Source organism: Muscardinus avellanarius (assembly GCF_963383645.1).
Source record: "Muscardinus avellanarius genome assembly, chromosome: 14".
Taxonomy (NCBI): Eukaryota; Metazoa; Chordata; class Mammalia; order Rodentia; family Gliridae; genus Muscardinus; species Muscardinus avellanarius.
The window spans coordinates 72,944,195-72,956,605 of NC_137800.1; the positions used below are offsets into that span (position 1 = coordinate 72,944,195).

Genomic DNA, 12,411 nt, shown 5'->3' on the forward strand with positions numbered 1-12,411 from the left:
ATCTAAATAAAAGAAACCTTGGAGATGTGCAAAATGTTTAGGAAAACTGCTCTGCATCTCAGGAGTTTATTCCTCCATTTACTTAGCTGAGTTATTTTATTTTATTTTATTTTATTTTATTTTATTTTATTTTTTTGGTGGTACTGGGGTTCCTGGAAGCCCTTCTACCTCCGGGCTACACGCCCAGACCTATATTTTACATTTTTATTTGGAAACAGGGTCTCCTAAGCCAGCACGCGTGGCTGGCTTCGAACCTGCGCGATCCTCCTGTCTCTGCCCCCCAAGTGCGGGGATTACAAGCGTGCGACACCACGCCCGGCTTAGCTTAGTAATTTTTAAAAAAGGTTTTATTTGTTTTTAGCTGGCTTGGGAAAAGGATTCCTATTGCCCTCATTTGCCACACTATTCTCTCCATCCTCAGATCTGAAGTATTAGAAGTGAAAGCCATCCTAGCTTTAAAATGGCATATTTTTGTTTGATCAAGTGTGTTTGTTTACCTGATTGGGCTGAACAAGCCACAAATGACAGGTCTGCCTTGGAAGTCCAGTGGAGTGGATGGTGGTGTTTTTGTTTGTCTTTGTCTTTGTTTGTGTTTGTGTGTATGGTGCTGGGGATTGAACCCCAGGGCATTCTATCTAAACCCTCAGCCCTTCCTTTTTATTTTTAAAATTTTGAAATGGGATCTTGCTGAATTGCCGAGGCTAGCCACAAGTCTCTTGTCTCAGCCTCCCAAGTGTTGGGATTACTGGCATGCACTGCCATACTCGTATTAGATGGTATGACTTTAATATGTAGCTGCTTGAGCTAGCTAAAAAGCATATTTTGACCCATACAGATGCTAAATAGATCCGTAGAATGTGGCACTTTAATGACTTTCTTTTGATTTTAAGTTCAAAAGGTGTCTGTGTATCTTGTTCTTGGGAAATATCAACAGAAAAGATATGTCAGCAAGAGAGTAAACTCACAATAACCCCCTTCCATTGTTAGTGGTCTCTTTCATAAATATTTCCTAAGCAAGCTTTTATGTACATATATGATACATAAAATTCCTGAACCCATATTGCATTATATTTTTATTTTGCAGTATTGCTTGAATACCTGTTGGTCATATTTTAATAGTTTAGCCATGTCCCATCCTGTGGACATCTCATAATGTATCTAATTCCTGATTTGCATTTAGATTTTTTTCTAACTATTCGATATCAAGAACTGATGACGCATGTCTTCAGTGGAATCATCCCAGCCTCCGAAGCCTTTTGAAAAGGCACCTTTGACAGTTGGGAATCCGCTTAACATTCTTACCTGCATTCTAATTCCGGTTCATCTGGTTTTTTTTTTTTGTTGTTGTTGTTCTTTTTGGTTTTTGATTTTTTGTGTGTGTGTTTGTGTGTCGATGCCAAACCAAGTAGAGCTTGTCAGAGCCACGGACCTCATGTTGAGCATAAAGACTGCAGTCAGTCCGTCACCCTTGGGTGACAGCGAGCACGTTAGGGGCAAAAATGGCAGCCTTTAATGAGCTCATTACTTATCGGAAAAACAGCCTGGCTGCAGAAATAATGACGGAATCAAATCAAAGACATGGAAGTGATGTTGGTGGCCAAGGATGGCATGTCATTCTTTTCTCAGGCCCCAATTACTAGCTTTTACCCGTCTCTGTGCTAGTTTGGAATATTGAAGAGAAGATGTGGCAAGGCTGTAGATGGAGTTCTGTAAGCCTTCCTTGTCATCCACCAGCAGCGCCGAGAGAGACCAGGGCCTTGCCTTTGCCTAGAAACCTTGGAGGAGGACCTTCTACACCCCATACAATTAATACCGTGATTAGTGTGGACAAGTTAATATGCCAGCCAATCATTCTGGGTCAAGAGGCTTTGGAGGATTTTTTTTTTTTTTCCTTAAATACTTAAAGCATTTAGAGAGACATCAGCCCAGTTTGGCAGAGGCCTTCTTTTCTGTTTGATATTCTGTCCTGGACTTTGGAATGAACAGGAGGATGGAATGAACGGTGCACGGGGTCTTGATGTGTTAACCTGCAGTGGATGTGTCTTTCAGTAGCTGCTTCGAAGGGGTCCATGCGCCTCTTGCCGTGGGGGCAATTAGCATCTTCCGCGGCGCGCAGGGAAGGAGGACCGTGCGTGTGCTGCGCTCAGCAACTGGCACCACTGCTGTATTTCCTGTCACTAGTCTCGTTATTCTTAATGAGTTCTGTCTTCCTCTCTTTGTTCTGACTATAATTATTAAGAGATTTAAAAGAGCTTAATGCAGCAGAGCAGTGGCAGGTTAAATGATTCTCTTATTTACATTTTTCTCTTTATGGGGCACTGCAGATGGGGATTCCCATAGGGAACTCCTGCAGCTTGCCCACCGACAACGCAGAGTTCATTCTCGTGGTCGTGGCCGTCACCGTTCAGCCTCCCAGCGAGGCCCGGGGATGAGAACCTTTGGGGTGGGGGGATCCCTAGTAGCTGTGCTTGCTGTCAGCCCGTGTGAAGCACTGCTGTCTTGTTTTGGGACCGCTTGCCTTTTGTTTCTCCTGTCTTACAAAATCTTCCGTGATCAGCTGCCACTCAATTGTTCATTAGTTCAGCAAACCTTTATTGAACCTTTTTATATGCTAGACGTTTAGAAAACATGAGGTTAGACACGGGAAAGCAGAAGCAGGTGTAGTTGGTGCTGTGTGAAAGTGCTAGGGGAGGCAGAGAGCTCCGCCCTGCCAGCTGGTGTGGCTGCAGAGGGGAATGAACTGTTGACCTGGCTAGAAAGAAGGAATTCTGCTGAAGCCGTCGGAGGTTCTTCCTTGAAGGGCCCAAAGTTGAAGCAAGTGAGTCAGGTTGCAGGTGCGGACCTGAGGCCCCGAGGCAGACACGGAGGCGCCACCGCTGAGGCTCTTGAGCTGAGATGACCCAATATGCCTAGCACGTTGAGAAGATTATCCTGGGAGCTCTCTTGAGAATGCTCTTGGCTGCAGAGAGGCCATTCGGTGAAGTGATTGTAGAGCTGCACCCGAAGGCTGGCATGTCCTGGGCAGAAGACTTAAATCCCTCTTTGCCTCAGTGTCATCTGTAAAGTGGGTATTCTAGTTTTTGTAGCATATAGTTGCTAAAACTAATGGTTGTGAAAGAGGCCCCAGAAAAGTGCTTAGGACTATCATCCAAGTGTGTGTGTGTGTGTGTGTGGTGTGTCCATCCGTCCGTCCACCTCCCTCCCCCATGGTACTGAGTATTAAATCCAGGGACATTCTTCCTCTGACCTAAACCTCCCAGACCTATTTTATTTTGAAACAGGGTCTCACTAGGTTTCTGAGGCTGCCCTCCAACCTGTGTTTCTTCCCACAGGTTTCCAAGTATATATCACCATGTCTCGCCCCCAGTATTTTTTAAAAATTCTTTATTTTTTTGCAGTACTGAGGATGGAACTCGGGGGCATTCTAACTCCAAACTACACCCCCAGCCCTAATTTTTATTCTTTATTATAAAACAAGGTCTTGTTTATTATAAAACAAGTTGCAGAAGGACTCAATAAGTAGCTGAGGCTGTCTGTGAACCACGATCCTCCTGTCTCAGCCTCCCAAATGCTGAGATGACAAGCGTGTACCACCACACCCGGAACAAGTATATTTTATTTGCTAGTTCCCAGGGAGCTTTCTCTATGGAGGTAGTATAGAGGAAAAGAATTGAATTTGAGATTTGGTTGGAGCTATCTATAAGATCAGAGGATCTGCATACCCCGCAGATAATAGAAGAGACAGCCAACCGTGGAGTGCTCTGACGATAGTGGCTGGCCTGCTTGACAAGGAGCTCATCTTTTTCTCTATCACAGGCCTTAGTATTGAGGAGAGTCGTAAGTAGGGCACCCGAAAAGTCTGAGGTGATTTAAAGGTCATGGAGTGAAAGGGGATTAACCTGCTAGAAAGCAATTAAGTAATCTCCCAGTTGCAAGAACGCTGTGGTGCTCATAATAATGAACTTCACGTCGTATGTGGTCTTCGGGGAGGAAGGCACGCCGTCTCTGGTACGCAGCTCTTCCGACGGCTCTCCTTCCGAGGCATTACGTCTCTGTGTTTGAGAATGGCAGCTGGGAGAGTGGGTTTCTGGCCACTCTGTCCTTTGTGTTTTCTAAGTCAGACGGGCTTTCCATTCCTCGTAGGCTTGGTTTTTCCCCAGTGTCAGTTCTGCTGAGCATGTAATTTATTTGCTAGGCTAGTTTATCACCTAGTAATGAAGAAATATGAGACTGTGGAATTCGTGAGATCTGAGGAGAGGGATGAGTCCCTCTTTGATTGCTCTGTGACCTTGGGTCTGTGAAGGCGCCAAGACGCTTGGCTGTGAGGGTCGGTCCCGCTCCCGGCCAGCTGGCCTCTGACCAGGCTTGCGCTCCTTGAAGATAAAGCAGGCTCCTCATTCCCTGCCAGAGACAGCATGCCGACCCAGGTTAGCGGGACTTCTTAGAATCCCTCTGGCCTTTGCCTTGCTGTCTGGGCCTTTTATGCATTTTGAAGCCCACTGGGAGCAGGTCAGTGGAGGAGAAACTTTTCAGCGGTGGCAGCACTGTGGTGCTCATTCTGCACGTGGCATTAAAGTCCCCTGTGTCCACATTGTGCAGGAATGACTATTCACTTTGTCTCCCAGGATCTGAGGAGCTTTGCTTGGCTCACAAGGTGGCCTACAGGCGTTGGTGATCTGTAGCAACTGGCAGTTGGTGCATTTAACTTCCTTACTTGTTTCTGCTCCTCAGCTTAAGATAGTACTGTGGTGGCTATATAAGCTAATTACAGATGGCACTCTGCCGTCTGAGAGGTAGAGCACCGTGGTGGCTGCTATATCATGAGATCTGTGTGTTCAGTTGAGACCATGAGAACCACAGGCCTCATGGCCACAGGCGCAGAGGATATTGGGAAGAGGTTGGAGGGAGTGTGTTCCAACTTTTCATTAGAGGGGCTAGATCTGCAGGTGAGTCTGATGTTGGGAGGGACATGGTGCCTGCTCTCATCGCTGGACACACCCGGGTACTTGTGCACTCAGTCAGTGGCCGAGGTGGACCTAATGACCCAGAAGTCACCAATTTTATCTGTTTTTGTTCTCTGAAAAAGACTTTATGTGACCTAAGATTTCCCATTACTACCCGACCTCACTCTGGCCTATTTATTTATTTATTTTATTTTATTTTTTTAGTGGTGTTGGGGATGGAACCTAGGGACATTCTACCTCCCAGCTATACCCTCAGCCCTGTTTTATTCTTTATTTGAAACAGGGTCTCACTAAAAGTAGCTGAGGCTGGCTGCGAGCCTGTAATCCTCCTGTCTCAGCCTCCCAAGTACAGAGATCACAAGCGTGCGCCACCACGCCCAGCACTCAGGCCTCTTCCTAACCACTGAGCTTATTTTGCCTTTCCACATTCCTGGGGAACCTCACTAGTCTGCTGACCTTTACATTTGTGAAAGAAAACAGGGATGCCTGGCCCGTGCCCTTGCCTATGCAGAGAATGACACCTTTGCAGTGTGAGTTGTCATTGAAGCCTCCTGATGAGATGACAGTATCGGCTTGGGCTCAGTAACTTCACTCGTGGGAGTTTTGTCAAGTGCTCTCCCTCGCTGCTTCTCAGCTGTTGGGGCCCCGACACTCGTTTTGGCCACAGGCCTTGCGTTCATTCTGTGGCAGTAAACTCTGAGTCTCATGGCACAGAAGTGACTGACAGGGTTGACCCGTCACCTTAGACTTCTGGATTCCTTGCAGTCTGTTTCAGTGGGTACACACATGTTAGAAGGAAGCCCAGGTCTGGGATGGGCATGCTTGGACAGCCAGCTCCTCCCTCAGAAAGCCTTCGGGGTTCCCTGTGTGTGGCCTTTAGCACAGAGGGCGGTTGCCCCAAGCCTTACTGTACACGTGCCTGTTGGTGCCCGAGGTTACTTTATATAAACACTTACTCTACCTATCTTTAGGAGAAGCCACAGCAGTAAAATGGGGCTAACTCATTTAAGACTTGACTGTGAAACACTTTAAAGACAGTAATGCCACACACAAAGGATCTGATGGGACAGATAATTTTAGGATGGTATGTGTGCAGAGGAGCAATGCTTAGAAAATCCTGTTGGAAAGCCGGGCGTGGCGACGCACACTTGTAATCCCAGCATTTGGGAGGCTGAGACTGGAGGATCGTGGTTCAGGGACAGCCTCAGCTACTTAGTGAGGCCCTCTGCAACTCAGTGAGACCCTGTTTCAAAATAAAGAATAAAAAACTGGGCAGGGGATGTAGCTCGGAGGTCAGATGCCTCTGGGTTCCATCCCCAGACCCGCAAAAAAAAAAAAAAAAAAATCCTGTTGGAAATTCTTCTTCCCTTGGAATTGATAACGGCTGACCTGAAAGGGAGGCCTAGATTGCCATTCGATAGCCTTTTAGGAACTTCATGTTAACCTGCATGTGAGCAAATGTGTAAAAGTACGCTGTAGACATGGAGTTTTAGTCCTTGGTGTATAAGATGGTGCCTGGCACCATAGCACAGTGCATGGCACAAACAGTAGAATTAACTAAGGTACCTGTTGGGTTAGTGGCCTTCTATAGCTTCTCCAGGAGCGTAGGATGGATCTCTCCTTTCCTTCTTCTCAGGAAATCGGATAACTGCTTCTTTCCTGGCCCCAGACCTTCCCCATTCTCTTTGAAGTTTAGTTTTTTTAAATTTAATATGATAGCTGGGGCTGATTACCGTTCATTCTGTTGTGTATCTTAAGGTTGAATCATGAGAAAGGCCAGCGCAGCGGGCCACCCCACGCTAATTGGGTCAAGCAGCAGAATTTGACTCTCCAGCTAAAAGACTGTATGCAAGGGAATCCCTTTAGGGCCTTTCCAAAACAGAGCAGAGCTATGTTTGGCTTGTTAAGATGAAGGGACTGGTGGGGGAGGGGAGAGAATGGTAAGGAGGGTTTGTCTGTGTATATAATTCGTGGAGAAGAATCCAACTTTATAGAAACCAAAGCCCAAATTAGAGAAAGCAAGCTTTTGGATTAAAATGATTTCTGTTGTGGTTGTAACATACCACAGTTTGATTTTTGTCCAGATGAAAACATTTGGTTTGCACTTCAGTAAATATTGTGGAGACATTGCCAGCTAATTCTGAAAAGTAATGAAATACGGCTTTGGCAAAGCGCAGATGCATTCCGTACTCCTGATTCCTCTTATCTGATCCAAGTTCAGATTTTTTTTTCACGTTTGCTAATGCACTTGAATAATCAGGGGAGAAAATAATATGCTTGTGATTTTAATAGAAAAGTATATTTATAATCATGGAATGTAAACTCCCCCACATCCTTACAACCCTTAATCCATGAATGGTGAACATTTTACAGGGTTACTACTTTAAAGCTACAGACTTCGTAAAGGAGAGAGAAGATGTAATTTCATGATAAACCAGCCTCTCTCACTATTCGATGTCATGAAGGGAGTTTGTGTCTTTCTGTGGACAGTCCACCCCGAGAATGGCAGGGCATGCTTGGGTGAGTGCACTGACCTTTAAGAGTCCTATGTCACTATAGGACTGTAGGTGAGTCCAGCCATGGAAAGGAAGTTCCAGAAGTGTTTTCTGGTTGTTAATCGCCTGTCTGCCAGTTGTCCCTTTCTGTCATCATCTCTGTGCTCCAGATATGATGAGCTTTTCAAAAGACAGTCGCATCTGACATGTGGAGGGTCAAAGGTTTTTTTTTTTTTTTTTTTTTTTTTTTTTTTTTTAACAAAATTCTTAGCTCTGAGCTGGTCACGGTGACCTGGAATCTCAGTATTTGGGAGCCTGAGATAGGAGGATCACAGGTTTGAGGCTAGTATCAGCAATTCAGCAAGACCCTTAGCAAATTGGTGAGGTTGACCCTGTATTCAAAAAAAAAAAAAAAAATAGAGCCGGGCATGGTGGCGCTTGCTTGTAATCCCAACATTTGGAAGGCTGAGACAGGAGGATCTCAGTTTGTGGACACCTTCAGCTACTTAGTGAGGCTCTTTGCAACTCAAGTGAGACCCAATATCAAAATAAAGAACAAAAAATAGGGCTGGGGGTGTAGCTCGGAGGTAGAATATCCCTGGGTTCCACCCCCAGTGCTGCTAAATAAATAAATACATAAATAAAAACAGGGCTGAGAGTGTATCTCAGGGACAGAATGCCCCTGGGTTCAATGCGATTACCAAAGAAACAATTCTAGATTTGAATTAACCTTTTGAAGCTAACCTTTATATGCCAGAACTGGGATCTGTAAGTTGTAAAATATCTGTAATGTAACATTAAAAACACACTTTGCTCTTTTTAAGTTCTAAACATCAATTTAACTTTGACTGGACTCAGTATCACTCTATTTCTTGGGTACACCCCTTCACCCAATTTTTAAAATAGAGGAGCATGAGAAGTTCCCCCTAGCCACAGGTCCCCAGGCTGCTCTGTGCTTGGAGGGCTTCAGCACATCCTGTTTTCATTCTAGCACATCTCTCCTCCTCTGCACTCAGTTGTAAGTTGGATCATCAGGCTTGCATCTAGGTGAGGAAGAAAGGAGTGCTTTCTGTAATAAATGGTTGTGAAGATGCGTTTTCGCCCCCTTTGTGCGTTTGAGGTTGTTATTTAGCTATTTGCTAGGTATTATCCTAGAATGGTCACTCTTCCCCTCTCACTGCGATCATTTTCTCTTTGGCGTGGAGTGAGAGATGATCTGACTGGTTTGTCCTCATGGGAAAGCAAGGGGAGGCTGCTTTGCTTTCTTTCTTGCCCTGCTCTGGTTTCTTCTGGCTGGAATCAGAGGTTCCTTTGGCCTCTGGCCTCCCTGTTACTTTGTAAGTGAGGGATTTCTTAACAGCACCATGGTGATGCAGTGCTGGAATGCAGTACCATGAAACCCTGTTGGACTTATTCTTTGGACCTGTATCACTCTGGCCATGAAAATTTAATGCAATGTACAGGTTAGAGGGCCCACCCAAATTCTCGGGGTCCCTGCCTACTAGGGGGTGCTAATTGCTCACAGTTGCTCCTTCTATTAAACAGTTGGGTTGGCAACGGCTTCTTGGAAGAAAATGCTTCATAGGACACAGTAAGGCGTACCCATGCCTACAAGAAACAGTGTCCTTTGGCATCTTCATTAAAAATTTGGGGTTGGAGAGCATGTTCCCCATGAATTCCATTCCTTCGCCTTGGCCTTCTGTTTCTAATCTTAGATTTCTCTTATGTGAGCCTCCAGCTTGCTGAGGAAATGTGAAAGCAAATCTCTTCATAAGATTGCTTGCTGCTTTTGTTGAAGAAGTTGCCTTGTATACTTTCTAGGCTTTGGATGGTTTCATTTGTGTCCGCCAGGTTCCTCTAATTAATTAGAGGTGTGGTCTGCAGGGATGTCCCACTGGGAAGAGGGGGATCTTTGCAGAGGTGGGACCTACTGGGAATGGGACTACTGGGAGGTGGTAGGTCTTGCTGGGGACACTGGCCTGGGAAGGGTTTAAGTAGTTCTTGTGTAATCCCTTGTGTAGTCCTAGGAAGAGAGTGGGTTATGTTAAAAAAAAAAAAAAAAAGGAGCACACCAGCCCATCCAGCCCTCTTTACTTCTTGGGTGGCTGGTATGGCTCTTCTGATGTGCCATCGGCCACTGTAGGGGCCTAAGCCTGCACATACTGATTGAACTTTAAACCTCCCAAACCCGGGGCTAAGCAAGTCTTCATTAGTTACCTGCATTAGGTATTTAATCATGGTTTGTTTTTTACTTTTTTTTTGGGGGGGGGGGTGTGGTACTGGGGGTGGAACCCAGAGGCTTTCTACCTCCGGGCTGTACTCCCAGACCTATTTTTGGAAATAGGGTCTCACTAAGTAGCTGAGGCTGGCTTCGAACCTGTGTGATCCTCCTGTCTCAGCCTCCCAAGTGCGGGGATTACAAGCGTGCGCCACCACGCCCAGCCATGGTTTGTTTTTAAGCTGATTAATACATGCTTTCTTTAGGACAGTTGCAAAACCTGAAACAGCTACAAGTTTTCTCCATGTCCTTTGGGACATGAAGTTGATGCTCCTCCATTTTCTCTATCTTGAGTATAAGAACAGGAATGACTTTGTGCTGCTTCTGTAGGGTTGGAGTTGTACAAACTCCTTGACAGATTGTCAGTGGAAATCAATTCCTTGTTTATCTTCCTTACATTCCGTGTATGCCTTCCTCCCCCAATCTCTGAAATAGAGTGTTTTCACCCGATCTTACTGCTTGGTTTTCACATTATTTCACTGGTGGCCTCACTTACAGAGCTTTTATTGCTGCGGGAAAAGAGGAAGGCAGGAGGGGGCTCACTCTGAACTAAGCCCTGGTTTCCTCCTCCCATACCTCCTCCCCCTGCCTCTTTCCAAAAAAAAAAAAAAAAAAAAAAAAAAGGCCGATCCTCTCACCCTTCTTCATGATTGCCTTCTCTAGTCAGCACCTCCAGGATGCAGGCTAGGAAGACCATTGCTCAAAAGAAACCCAGCATGGATATGTGGACCTGAAGGGAACGCCTACGAGATTATTTAGCTTATTCTTTCTACAGAAGAGGGAAATTTAAAACTTCTGAGGAGGGAGGCTCCCTGCTGTAGTGTGATTGTTGGTGCACACGTCCACACCCACACAGCAGTGTTGGGAGGACTTGCATCTAGAGTAAAGTAATTTGGTTGTGGAGGTACCCTGGACCCAGGAATGATGATTCCTAACTAAAAACCTCTTACTGGGAAGGTAGGAAGGGTGGTGTCTCCTCTTTGTCAGTCTTGTACTAACTAGAAAACTATTTAGAATGAGAATAGATATTTTGTTCCAGTGGAAATATAGCTAGATATTTAATTTTCTTTCTTTTTTGAGGGGGATATTCTCATTTTACTCGCTTTTAAAATTTTTACTTATTTATTTATTCATTATTTATTTATTTTGTGGGTCTAGAGATGGAACCCAGGGGCATTTGATGCCCTCTGTCCTATTCCTATTTCTTATTTATTTTGAAACAGGGGTTCACTAAGTAGGTGAGGCTGTCTGCGAACTGTGATCCTCCTGTCTCAGCCTCCCGATTGCTGGGGTTACAAGCGTGCGCCACCAAGCCTGCTTAACTTTTTTTTTTTTTTTTTTTTTTTTTTTTAATGTACTGCTACAGACTGATACTAGAGGCATTCTGCCTCGGAGGTATACCCCCAGCCCTTTTTTATTTTGAAAACAGCCTCACATCTGCAACCCTATTTCCATCTCCCCAGTACTGGGATTGCAGGTGTACCATTGCCCAGCATACTGTTACTTCGATTTAATGATTTTTCTCTAAAGTCTGTGTCGGTTCTAAGCACCTTCTTTCTGTTGGAAGCCTGATTGTAAATGGAAATGATCAAAGGGGAGAAATAAAAAGAAAAGAAGAAATGGCTTTTGTCAGACTAAATGCAATTCTGTTATCCACATAGGGTCTTTCTGCAGACTGTGCCCCACTGGGATGTTATTTCTGCCCTGTGGTATGACCACACAACTTAAGGGATTTTTTAATACTGGTTGTCCAGGGAGACGACCGCAGCAGCAGGAGGATGGGGCGAGAGGTATCTGTGTAGTCCGCATTTGGGGAGGTGAGTTTGAGACTTGCCATGTTAGCCTGTCATCACGCATTCATCTTCATCTGCATGATCAGGGGGCATATAGTCCCCAAACTGGACTGGAGTGGCTTTTAACCATGTAATTGAGGTTTGAGATCTTCATTTGGGAAGAACAAATCAGTGGTGTTTATGTTGACGTCACTGGAGCAGTAGCCAACGCATAGGAAAGCTGGGCAAGAGGAGAAAGGTAACATTAAGTAGTTCTTCTGGTCCTGGGTAGTAGCTCTCCCATGAACACTAAGAGGGAGGGAGGTTGAAAGAGATTACATTGGGATTTTAGCAGTTCCCAGTCTCAAACAGTATACCAGTGATTTGACTTTATCTCTTGAAATGTCCTTGTTTGATGGGGAAGAACTGTATTCCTGTATAATATTTCTGTATAATATTGAATAGATTTTGGTATTAATAGCTTTTTAAGTATCAAAATGAGAACATAGAGAATGGGAAAGTTAACATGTAAAAGGAGTGAGGGATATAGTTTCTTCTTTGAGGAGGTTTTCTTTTTAAATCCAGCTCTTTTAGTTAATGTTATATAGGAATTTATTTGAATAATTTTGAATTCTTTTAACCTAGTCATAACATCAGAGTAGCTTCTAAATACATCAGGGTTTTTGGGAATCGGTATGTCATTCACCTATTATGAATACAAGACAGTGATTTTTATAGCAGGAAAAGTTAGGGCTGGTGGTATTGCTCAGCTGTAGAGTGCTTACCTGACGTACAGGGCCCTAGGTTCTACCTCTAGTGCCAATAAATAAAATTAAATTCTATTATTAAAGTCTAGTAAGTTAAATTCATAATGTAGGTTAGTTTCAGTCTCAATGAAGTGT

The 12,411-nt window shown here is 44.6% G+C and overlaps 1 protein-coding gene across 1 annotated transcript in view; it reads left to right on the top strand.

The window, feature by feature from the left end:
* The window catches only part of JARID2 (jumonji and AT-rich interaction domain containing 2), a gene marked incomplete at both ends in the record, with an annotated part of 270,204 nt that overhangs the window by 206,917 nt on the left and 50,876 nt on the right, over positions 1–12,411 (top strand). The window lies entirely within an intron of this gene.